The sequence below is a fragment of the Primulina tabacum genome, chromosome 4 (genome assembly GCF_025594145.1).
Source record: "Primulina tabacum isolate GXHZ01 chromosome 4, ASM2559414v2, whole genome shotgun sequence".
Lineage (NCBI taxonomy): Eukaryota > Viridiplantae > Streptophyta > Magnoliopsida > Lamiales > Gesneriaceae > Primulina > Primulina tabacum.
Window position 1 is genome coordinate 46,854,254 of NC_134553.1, and position 11,610 is coordinate 46,865,863.

The following is an 11,610-nucleotide window of genomic DNA, read 5'->3' on the forward strand; positions in this document are numbered from 1 at the left end:
CAAAAAAATTCATTCACTACAAAATTCTTTACTCGTCAAAATGAAAGCTCGTTTTTTTTTAAAAAAAAGATAAGATATGGAAGATAATACAAGAATTTAATTATGATGTGACAAATCATGTCTAATTTTGTCAGAATATTTATGAGAAATCTGTAATGGTTATGAAACTTTTAAGGCCTGAATATGAAGAATTATAAATTCTTTCATCAAATAAGACGTTGTGATTTAGATATTTTATTTAGAATATTTGCAAAAAAAAAATATTATTTTTTTATTGATCAATCTCACGAATAAATATATATGAAATTTTATATATCAATCTTTAATTCAATTAAATACCCTACGAAAACGATAGATATAAATCCTTACATCCCTTGAGATATATTACATATATAATAAATATAAAGATTTTATTTTTGTAATAATTTTTTGACGTTTCATATTCATATCATTAAATGACGACTAATCTTTACATCATTACAAATTATTATTTTTTTTGGCATTGTCGTATTATTTATATAGATTTCCTAAATAAGATTGAATATTATTATTCGTCATTAAATGTAGCCCACCAATGGGATCAAAATTAATAATAATAGAAAAAATACAGTGAATCGGGTGACCGACAGATATATTATCTAAACATAATTTAAAACCCATAGTTAAATCAAACGAGACGTACGTAAGTCGACATAGCTCCATGTATATGTTCTTTGGAGCTAGAACCAAATATATATATAATTATTTTTTTTAATTTTTTTACCGAAAAACTCGTAATTTTATTACTTTAAGTTATCCATTACAAGCCTATCCAACCAAGAAAAAACTCGCTATTTACCCAAAAAAAGGATGGATGAGATGAATAAGCAAAATGAGCAATATTATAAATTGTCGGCAAATAGTAAAGTCAATAAATGCAGCAGATAAGTGGGTTGGCATATTTAACTGATTATTTAGGACGAAAGACTCACACGAACAATGGGTTCTATAACTAGAGCTCCCTCCTTCATTCTAAAATCATCCCTTCTTCGAGTTTTCTCTCATCCTATTAGTTATATAATATTTGTTAATACGCGTCTTCACACGAACAATGGGCTCTATAAATAGAGCTCCCTCCTTCATTCTAAAATCATCACTTCTTCGAGTTTTCTCTCATCCTATTAGTTATATAACATTTGTCAGGTGTTTGTTTTCCTGTATTAAGAGAGTGTGTGTTTTCTTTGGAAACACAGTGAGTGAGTTGTACGCCACAAAATATTATAGTGGAATTCTTTTCATCTTGCCCGTGATTTTTTACCCTAATAATTTTTTAGAGGTTTTCCACGTAAATCTCGGTGTCCATTTTATTCTTTATTTTCGGGTTTTATTATCTCAAATTCCGCACGTGGGACCAACAAGTGGTATCAGAGCCTTGATTTAAAATTTCTTAAAATTCTGAGTATGCTCTGTGGTTGCAGCCTAGACTGATCTTCCACATCAGAAAAGATTTTTTGAGATTTTTTATTTAAGGCGGGATTATTTTTTCCAGTCTACTAAAATTGTTGTAGACATAATGGCGGGAAGGTACGAGATAACAAAGTTCAACGGAAGCAATTTTATGCTATGAAAAATAAAGATACAAGCAGTTTTAAGAAAGAAAAATTGTTTGACGGCTATTGGAGATAGACCGGTGGAGATTACGGATGATGGAAAGTGGAATGAGATGAATGATAATGCCGTTACCAATTTACACTTGGTTATAGCAGACGAAGTATTGTCAAGTATATCTGAGATAAAAACAGCAAAAGTTATTTGTGATACTCTGACAAAGATGTACGAGGTCAAGTCGCTACACAACATGATTTTCTTAAAGAGAAGGCTTTATACTCTTCGGATGGCGGAATCTTCATCGATGACCGACCATATCAACACACTAAATATTCTATTTGCCCAACTCACTTCCATGAGACATAAAATAGGAAAAAATGAACGTGCGGAGCTTCTACTTCAAAGTCTACCGGATTCATATGATCAACTTATCATCAATATTACTAACAATATTCTTATGGGCTTTCTAAAATTCGACGATGTCTTAACTGCGGTTCTCGGAGAAGAAATCCGACGCAAAAATAAAGAAGATAGGTTGGTAACTTCGAAGCAGGCAGAGGCTTTGCCGATGATAAGAGGAAGATTCATGGACCATGACTCCAGTGGGAGCCAAAGACGGGATAGATCAAAGTCGAGAAGTAAGAAGAAAAATATTTACTGCTTTAAATGCGGCGGTAAAGGGCACTGCAAGAAAGAGTGTACGAGTATCGATAAAAGCTCTCAAGGAAATGTGGCCAGTACTTCAGGCCGTAGTGAAATATTATTCAGCGAAGCAGCAACTGTTGCAGAAGGCAGGCACAAATTTTGTGACAAATGGATTATGGATTCAGGAGCGACGTGGCATATGACGTCTCGGAGAGAATGGTTTGATCATTATGAACCAGTCTCAGGAGGATCTGTATTCATGGGAAATGATCATGCCTTGAAAATCGCTAGGGTCGGTACTGTCAAAATTAAAATATTTGATGGCACCATTCGCACCATACAGGAGGTACGACATGTGAAAGGACTGACGAAAAATCTTTTGTCCTTGGGGCAATTGGATGACACCGGGTGCAAAACTCGTATCGAGAACAGAATCATGAAAATTGTGAAGGGTGCGCTTGTGGTTATGAAGGCTGAAAGAGTTGCTGCAAATCTGTATGTACTTTTGAGATAAACACACAAAGAGGCAGAACTAGCTGTTGCATCAATTGGTTCAGGAGAAGAATTAACAGTATTATGGCATAGAAAGCTCGGGCATATGTCAGAACGAGGGTTGAAAATTCACTCAGAACGGAAGCTGTTGCCGGGACTTACGAAAGTGTCACTACCCTTTTGTGAGCACTGTGTTACCAGTAAACAAAACAGATTAAAGTTTGGCACTTCTACTGCCAGGAGCAAAAGCATATTGGAGCTGATTCATTCGGATGTTTGGAAAGCACCGGTTGTATCCCTAGGAGGAGCGAGATATTTTGTCTCGTTCATTGATGATTTCTCTAGGAGATGTTGGGTGTATCCGATCAAGAATAAATCAGATGTTTTCCAAATCTTCAAAGATTTCACAGCGCGGTTTGAACTTGATTCTGAAAAGAAAATCAAGTGTATGAGGACTGACAATGGAGGAGAATATACCAGTGATGAATTTGATGCATCTTGTCAACATGAGGGCATCAAGAGACAGTTCACGACGGCTTACAAACCTCAACAGAATGGAGTGGCAGAGCGGATGAACAGAACCTTGTTGGAAAGAACAAGAGCTATGTTGAGGACTACGGGTCTAGACAAGTCATTTTGGGCGGAAGCAGTCAAAATCGCTTGTTATATTATCAATCGTTCTCCTTCAGTAGCGATTGATCTGAAGACTCCGATGGAGATGTGGACTGGGAAGCCGACAGATTATTCTCATTTGCATACATTTGGAAGTCCTGTGTACGTTCTATACAATGAGCAAGAAAGATCAAAGTTGGATTTAAAATCCAGAAAATGTATCTTCTTGGGTTATGCTGATAGAGTAAAGGGGTTTTGCTTGTGGGATCCTACTGTTCACAAGCTTGTCATCAGCAGGGATGCTATCTTCGAGGAAGATAAAGTAAAGGGAGACAAAGGCACACTGAATTCAGAAACTACTATTTTTCAGGTGGAAAATAAGACGGACGAAGGTCAAGTTTCTTGTGAAGCAGTACCAGAACACGAAGAACAAGAACATGTTGAGTCTGAGGTTTTTAATGTGAGTCAGTCAACTCGAGACAGAAGACCACTAGGTTGGCTTTCAGATTATGTCACTGAAAGCAATATTGCATATTTTCTATTATCAGAGGATGGTGAGCCATCGAGTTTCCACGAGGCTACTTAAAGCTCGGATGTATCCTTGTGGATGATAGCAATGCAAGAAGAATTGGAGGCATTGGACAAGAATAAAACTTGGGATCTTGTTACACTACCACAAGGGAGGAAAGCCATTGAAAACAGATGGGTCTATAAGATAAAGTGTGATGACAATAACCAAGTGGAGCGGTATCGTGCTAGATTGGTGGTAAAAGGGTATTCTCAGAAAGAATGCATTGACTTCAATGAGATATTTTTCCCTGTGGTTCGGCTTACAATAGTCAGAGTGGTGTTGGCATTGTGTGTGGTGTTTGACCTACATCTAGAACAGCTAGATGTGAAAACATCATTTATTCATGGAGATCTTGAAGAAGAAATCTATATGCTCCAGCCAGAAGGTTTTGCGGAAATAGGCAAAGAGAACTTGGTTTTCAGGTTGAACAAATCTCTGTACAGTCTCAAACAGGCGCCGAGGTGTTGGTACAAGAGATTTGATTCCTATATCATGAGCCTTGGATACAACAGACTGAGTTCAGACCTTTGCACATATTTCAAGAGGTCTGGTGATGATTATATTATTTTACTGTTGTATGTGGACGACATGTTGGTAGCAGGCCCCAACAAAGATTATGTCCAAGGATTGAAGGCACAGTTGGCTAGGGAATTTGATATGAAGGACTTGGGACCAGCAAATAAGATTCTAGGGATGCAAGTTCACCGAGACAGAAGTAACATAAAGATTTGGCTTTCCGAGAAAAATTATTTGAAGAAAGTCTTGCAACGCTTCAACATGCAAGAAAGCAAGCCAATATCGACCCATCTTCCTGTTAACTTCAAGTTATCCTCTGAGATGTGTCCTAGCAGTTAAGCAGAGAGGATGGAGATGTCTCGAGTACCATATGCATCAGCAATGGGAATTTTGATATTCACCATGATTTGTACAAGACCGGACATTGCTCAAGCAATGGGAGCAGTTAGTCGGTATATGGCGAATCCTGGACGAGAGCATTGGAGCACTGTTAAGAGGATTCTTAGATACATTAAGGGTACCTCGAATGCTGCATTATGTTATGGAGGATCGGATTTTACACTCAGGGGCTATGTCGATTCAGATTATGCAAGTGCTCCTGATAAGAGGAAATCTACTACTGGTTATGTGTTTACACTTGCGAGGGGAGCAGTAAGCTGGGTTTCAAAACTGCAGACAGTTGTGGCGTTATCTACAACAGAGGCAGAATACATGGCAGCTACTCAAGGTTGCAAGGAGGCAATATGGATTAAAAGGTTATTGAAGGAGATCAGACACAAACAAGAAAATGTTTCTTTGTTTTGTGATAGTCAGAGTGCCTTGCACATCGCAAGGAATCCAGCCTTTCATTCCAGGACAAAACACATTGGAGTACAATTTCATTTTGTGCGGGAAGTAGTTGAAGAATGAAGTGTAGATATGCAGAATATTCATACAAAGGATAACATAGCTGATTTTCTGACCAAGCCAGTGAACACTGATAAGTTTGAGTGGTGTAGATCCTCAAGTGGTCTAACGGAAACATAAGCAGCAGGGAATGGCAAGATTGAAAAGATGTGTGGAGATGTGTTTGAATGTGTTTGATTCTCAATCAAATCTCCAAGTGGGAGAAATGTCGGCAAATAGGAAAGTCAATAAATGCAGCAGACAAGTGGGTTGGCATATTTAACTGATTATTTCGGATGGAAGACGGAAGGCGGAAGACGAGTTTTATACGCATCTTCACACGGACAATGGGCTCTATAAATAGAGTTCCCCCCTTCATTCTGAAATCATCCCTTCTTCGAGTTTTATCTCATCCTATTAGTTCTATAATATTTGTCAGGTGTTTGTTCTCCTGTATTAAGAGAATGTGTGTTCTCTTTGGAAACACAGTGAGTGAGTTGTATACCACAAAATATTATAGTGGAATTCTTTTCATCTTGCCCGTGGTTTTTTACCCTAATAATTTTTTAGGAGTTTTCCACGTCAATCTCGGTGTCCATTTTATTCTTTATTTTCGGGTTTTATTATCTCAAATTCCGCACATGAGACCAACATAAATTACTCTATTAGCGTCTCTACGAACATGTACAATCTCTGAAACCACTGGCTGCTTTAGCATGGGCATAATCTCTGCTGCACTAGCTCCAGTATAGCCATGGTTCTCTCGGTCGGAAGTGACTGTTTGCACTGCCAAAAGAGAGTCTGTTGCCACATGTACATCTCTAAAATTATGTATATATAATTTTGAAACATCATTGTATTTATCTTTCTATTATACATGATGAACTATATTAAAATATTGAAATATTTCTTCTTAAAATCATGGGTTTTTTGAGACCTTTGCGCGTCTATACCGCAATTTAAACAAAACAAACTTACTTCCAATCTTGAATTTCGTTACATTAGGTCCGAGTGGATGAGGAGTTGTCCGGGGGCCAACGCCTGGTACAGATAAACTTCACGGGGGCAAATTTCATTTTTTTAAAACAAAATAATGATTTTTTTTAATAAAATAATTGTTGCTTAAAAGCAGCTACCTTCGACTACTTTTGGTACATGTCACTTCACTTTGCTAATCATTTTTTTTGCATTAAATAGATGTGCTATGTATAGTTTTTCTCTAATTTACTTTCACTATTTTTTTAGAACATTTCTTTCACTGTTTTGTACAGTGAAAGAAAGAAAATATTGGTCGAGTTTTGTTTCAATTGATTGATGGGCAACTACTGTTGGAGTGTTGGTTATAGAGTTGGATAAAAAAACGATTTTGTTTGTTACGTTATCTTCTATCGCTTTTAACATTTTTATGGTTGCTAGGTACAGTAGCTTAAATAATTATATTCAGGGACGGATCCAGAAATTAAAGTTGATGTGGGCTTGAACTTAATATAATAAGTTAATTTATATGTGTGTGTGTGTGTATATATATATATATATATATATATATATATCAAATATGAGATATTAATATAAAAATAGCTATCAAAATGACCTTGATATTTTTTAAAAAAAAAATCTATTGTTCCTAGCATATTCGAAATAGAAGAGTTAATTTTTAGAAAAAAGTTTAATCAATATCATTTTTATAAATTTATATATTATTTAATTTAATATGCAACCCGTGTAATATTAGACAAGTTTCATTTAGATTCAAAATTTACTTTTTAAAACTATTTTTAATATATTTTAAATGTACTTTCAAAATTAAATTCTATTAAATAAAAGAATTGATAAAATAAATTTATCACTTTTATGAGTTATTTGCACCAAACCTCTTTTGAAATATCGAAAATCTACATTTATTCACTGTGAAAGTTAAATAGGTATTCTAGATATTAGCTTTTATGAGTTATTTGCATCGTGATATCTTTTAAAAAATTAGACTGTGCTTAAATCTCTATATATATTTTACCAAAAAAATTTAGAATTGGTTCGAATCTCTATAACTCCTTGTAAAAAAAAATTGGGTTGGACTACAGCCTAGGACGGGCCAAGCATAGGTCCGTCCCTAATTATATTCATTATTTCTCAGTACATTTTTACTTTTTCGTAGGAGAGTTTTCAATCATTATACAGAAGCTCATTTTCTTCTCATTTAACATGGTATCAATGCTCAAGTTTTATCGTTATATATTGGACTGTTCATAATTAAGCCACATGTTCTGCCCATAGTTGGATCATTTGTAATTTCAAGCTCCAGATATTCATTCCTGGGCGTGAGGGAGGTGTGTTAGTTGTCCTACATCGGTTGGATAAAATCTCTGAGATTTGTATATATAGTCTTGGACAATCCTCCCCTCTTGAAATAGCTTTTGGGATTGAGTTAGGTCCAAGTTCCAATCTTAACATGATTTCAGAGCGTGTGTCTCGATCCCACCTCTTGGTGCGATGCAAAATCTAGCTGATTTTGCTAGAAGTTATTGCAGGAATATCGCAATTGCACGACGAAAAATCACAACAACACACAAAAATTTGATCGAAGCGTTTGTTCGTGATCAGTGCAGAAATCGAATCATGGCAAATGCAGGTAATTTTAATGATCCTTTCTTCTTGCATCCTTCGGATACACCGGGAATGAATTTGGTAAATGATAAATTGGTGGGGTCGAGAATTACAAAATTTGGAGTTGAGTTATGATAATTGCGTTAAGAGCTAAAAATAAGATTGTGTTCATTGATAGTTCTTATCCACGACCTGTGGTTGGACATACTTTGTTGCATCAGTGGGAACAGTGCAACTTTGGTGCTTTCATGGATTATGAATATTGTTTCTAAAGAAATTTACGGAGGAATCGTGTATTCGACGGATGCTTCTATGGTTTGGAATGACTTGAAAGAACGGTTTGATAAAGTGAATGGCTCACGGATCTTCTCTATTTGTCGTGATATCAGTCGTTTAACTCAAGAAAATAGTACAATCTCTGCTTACTATTCGAAACTCAAACATCTATGGATGAGTATGCTTCGTTGGTTACACTTCCTTCGTGTGAATGTGACACAGCAAGGAAGTACTTGAATAATGATCAGCAACAAAGATTGCTTCAATTTTTCATAGGGTTAAATGATAGCTACATGTCAATTCGTAGCCAAATCCTTATGATGAGTCCACTTCCAAGTGTTGGACATGCTTTATCTATTATATCACAAGAGGAATCTAACATATCATTGATTTCGATGGATTCACAACCTGCATATGTATTCTACTCCACACAATACAGAGCTGAGGAACCAAAGAAAAATCCGCTTTATTGCAACTGGACGGGACATGCTAAAGCCACATGCTACAAGCTGGTGGGATATCCTCCGGGACATCGCTTACATGGGCAGAAGCCTCGTGGTGATAATATAAGGAATCCAAAAGGCTGTGTGAAACCGAAGAAACCTAATGTAGCAGTGAACTTAGTGGAAGACGATAATCCGAAGGAGGTGACGACTGATGACATTTCCTCTCTTCCAGTTTTTTACTCCTGAACAATATGCTGAGATAGTAAAGTTGTTGGGAGGACATAATATCCATAGCTTGAATACTCCAGTCGCTAATATGGCAGGTAATGCACTTCCCCAATTTTGTATTGATTGGATTATAGACATTGGTGCAAATGAACACATGATTGGACGTACATCATTGCTGCAAAGTGCTAAATCCATGGCTGATCCCTCTAGTTCTGTCAAATTGCCAAATGGTAATAAGCTGTTCATCAGCCTTATTGGTTCAGTATTCATATCCCCATCAATTACCTTGCATAATGTGCTTTGTGTTCCTCATTTTCAGTTCAATCTCTTATATGTTTCCAAGTTTACCAAATCTCATAATTTTTCTATCACTTTTTATCCTCGTTTTTGCCTATTTTAGGACCTAACGAGTGGAAGGATAGTTGGGATTGATAAAGAAAAGAATGGGTTGTATCATCTTGTCAATCAACTATTTCAAAACTTCAGTCATTCTTGCATTACGATAATAAATTTGTGTGCCAGAATTCAGTTTTGGTAGATTGTGACACTTGGCATAAAAGGTTAGGACATATGTCTGTTTCCATGATGTATTTACTACTTTTTTTGACAAAGAATATTTCATTGAAGCATTTTTCTATTTGTCTTCTATCGAAGAAATCAAAATTAGCATTTTCAAAGTTGAGCTTGACTAAAAATTTATCTCCTTTTCAACTAATTCACATGGACATTTGGGGTCCATTTAATACACTTGCATATAATGGGGGAGATATATTTCTTAACAATTGTCGATGATTTTTCAAGAGGAATTTGGGTCTTTCTAATGCAATCTAAGCTGGATGTATTTAGGATTCTTAAACAATTTTTTTACCTTAGTTAGCACTCAATTCTTGGCTCAAATCAAGTCCCTTAAATCAGGCAACGCGGCTGATTTTTTCAAATCTGAGTGCAACACCTTTTTTGCCTCACAAGGTGTTGTTCACTTAAGTTCTTGCCCTTATACACCACAACAAAAATGGAGTGGTTGAGCGCAAGCATAGACACATCCATGACATAGCTCATTCCTTAAGATTTCAAGCTTCTCTTCCTCTATGATGTTGGGGTAATTGTGTATTGATATCGGTTTATCTTATCAATAGAACACCAAGCCCTATCCTAGGAAACAAAACACCTTTTGAAATATTGTTTCACAAAAGTCCAGCATATAATCACCTTAAGATTTTTGTATGTCTTTGTTATGTTACGTTCCCCACCATTGAGCACAAATTTTCTGCTCGTGAAACAACTTGTGTCTTTTTGGGATATTCCAATGTCCAGAAGGGATATAAAGTCATGAATCTTCAGAGCAAGAAAGTTATTGTTTCACGAGATGTAGTTTTTCATAAGGACTTATTCCCTTTTGTCGAGAGTGTGTCGTTTTTTCCCCATTTACACCTTCATCCACTGGTCCAGAAAACTTTCCAGAAGATCTTTCACCCACAAATGAATCTTCAGTTCTTCCGTTGCATGGTAATGATCATGTTCCACCATCGAGAAGATATAATAGAACAAGAACAATTCCTCAGTGGATGCAAGATTTTTCTTGTCCCACATTGCCTCAAAGCAACTCTGCTCAGTGCATATATCCTATTTCTCAACACCTTTCTTATTCTAAATTTTCCTCTCCCTATCAAAACTTTGCAGCGACCATCTCCTCGCTTTCAAAGCCTCGCTTTTACCATGAGGCAATAAAATATCCTAGATGGCAAAAAGGCTATGGAATTAGAGCTTGCAGCCCTGGATTCTAATCGTACTTGGGATATAGTTGATCTTCCTAATAATGTTCATCCCATTGGTTTTTATGGGTGTACAAAATAAAGCATCGCCCGAATGGAACAATCGATAAATTCAAAGTCGGTTTGGTCACCAAATGATATACACAACAACCGGTAATTGATTTCCATGATACCTTTTCTCCTACTACCAAAATTGTCACCATCAGATGTCTGCTTAAATTGGCAGCTACTAACAATTGGCCTCTAACACAAATGGATGTTGATAATGCCTTTATTCAAGGTGATATGGATGAAGAGATTTTTATGAAGCTTCCGCCAGGCTATCACACCCAAGATCATCACAAATTATGTCGTTTGTGCAAGTCGTTTTATGGTCTTAAGCAGACTTCAAGGCAGTGGAATCATAAATTTGCAGGGATAATGCATGATGCCGGTTACACACAATCTCAACATGATCATTCTCTATTTACCAAACGAGATTCTTGGTATATCACAATTTTAGTGGTTTATGTGGATGATATTGTCATTATATGGAGAAGTTCAGGTTGATTGCAGAGCTGAAACATTTCTTGCATTCTCGTTTACAAATTCGAGATCTTGGCAAGTTAAAATATTTTTTGGGAATTGAGATTGCTCGATCACTTGAGCGAATCTATCTCAACCAGCGCAAATATACATTGGAACTCATTGCGGATACCGATATAGCTGGGAGCAGACCATTCGATACACATATGGAACAAAATAAGAAATTGACAACATTGGAGTTGGATAACATTATCAATCAAGTGGAACCAGCTTGTACTCATGATTCATTCCTGCAAATTCCAAACTTTTATCAAAGATTGGTTGGCTGTTTGATATATCTTACAATCACACGGCCTGACATATGCCATGTTGTTCAGCATCTTCGTCAATTCATGCATTCTCCAAAAAAATTTCCTATGGATGCTGCTATCCCTTGTGGTCAAATATCTCAAGG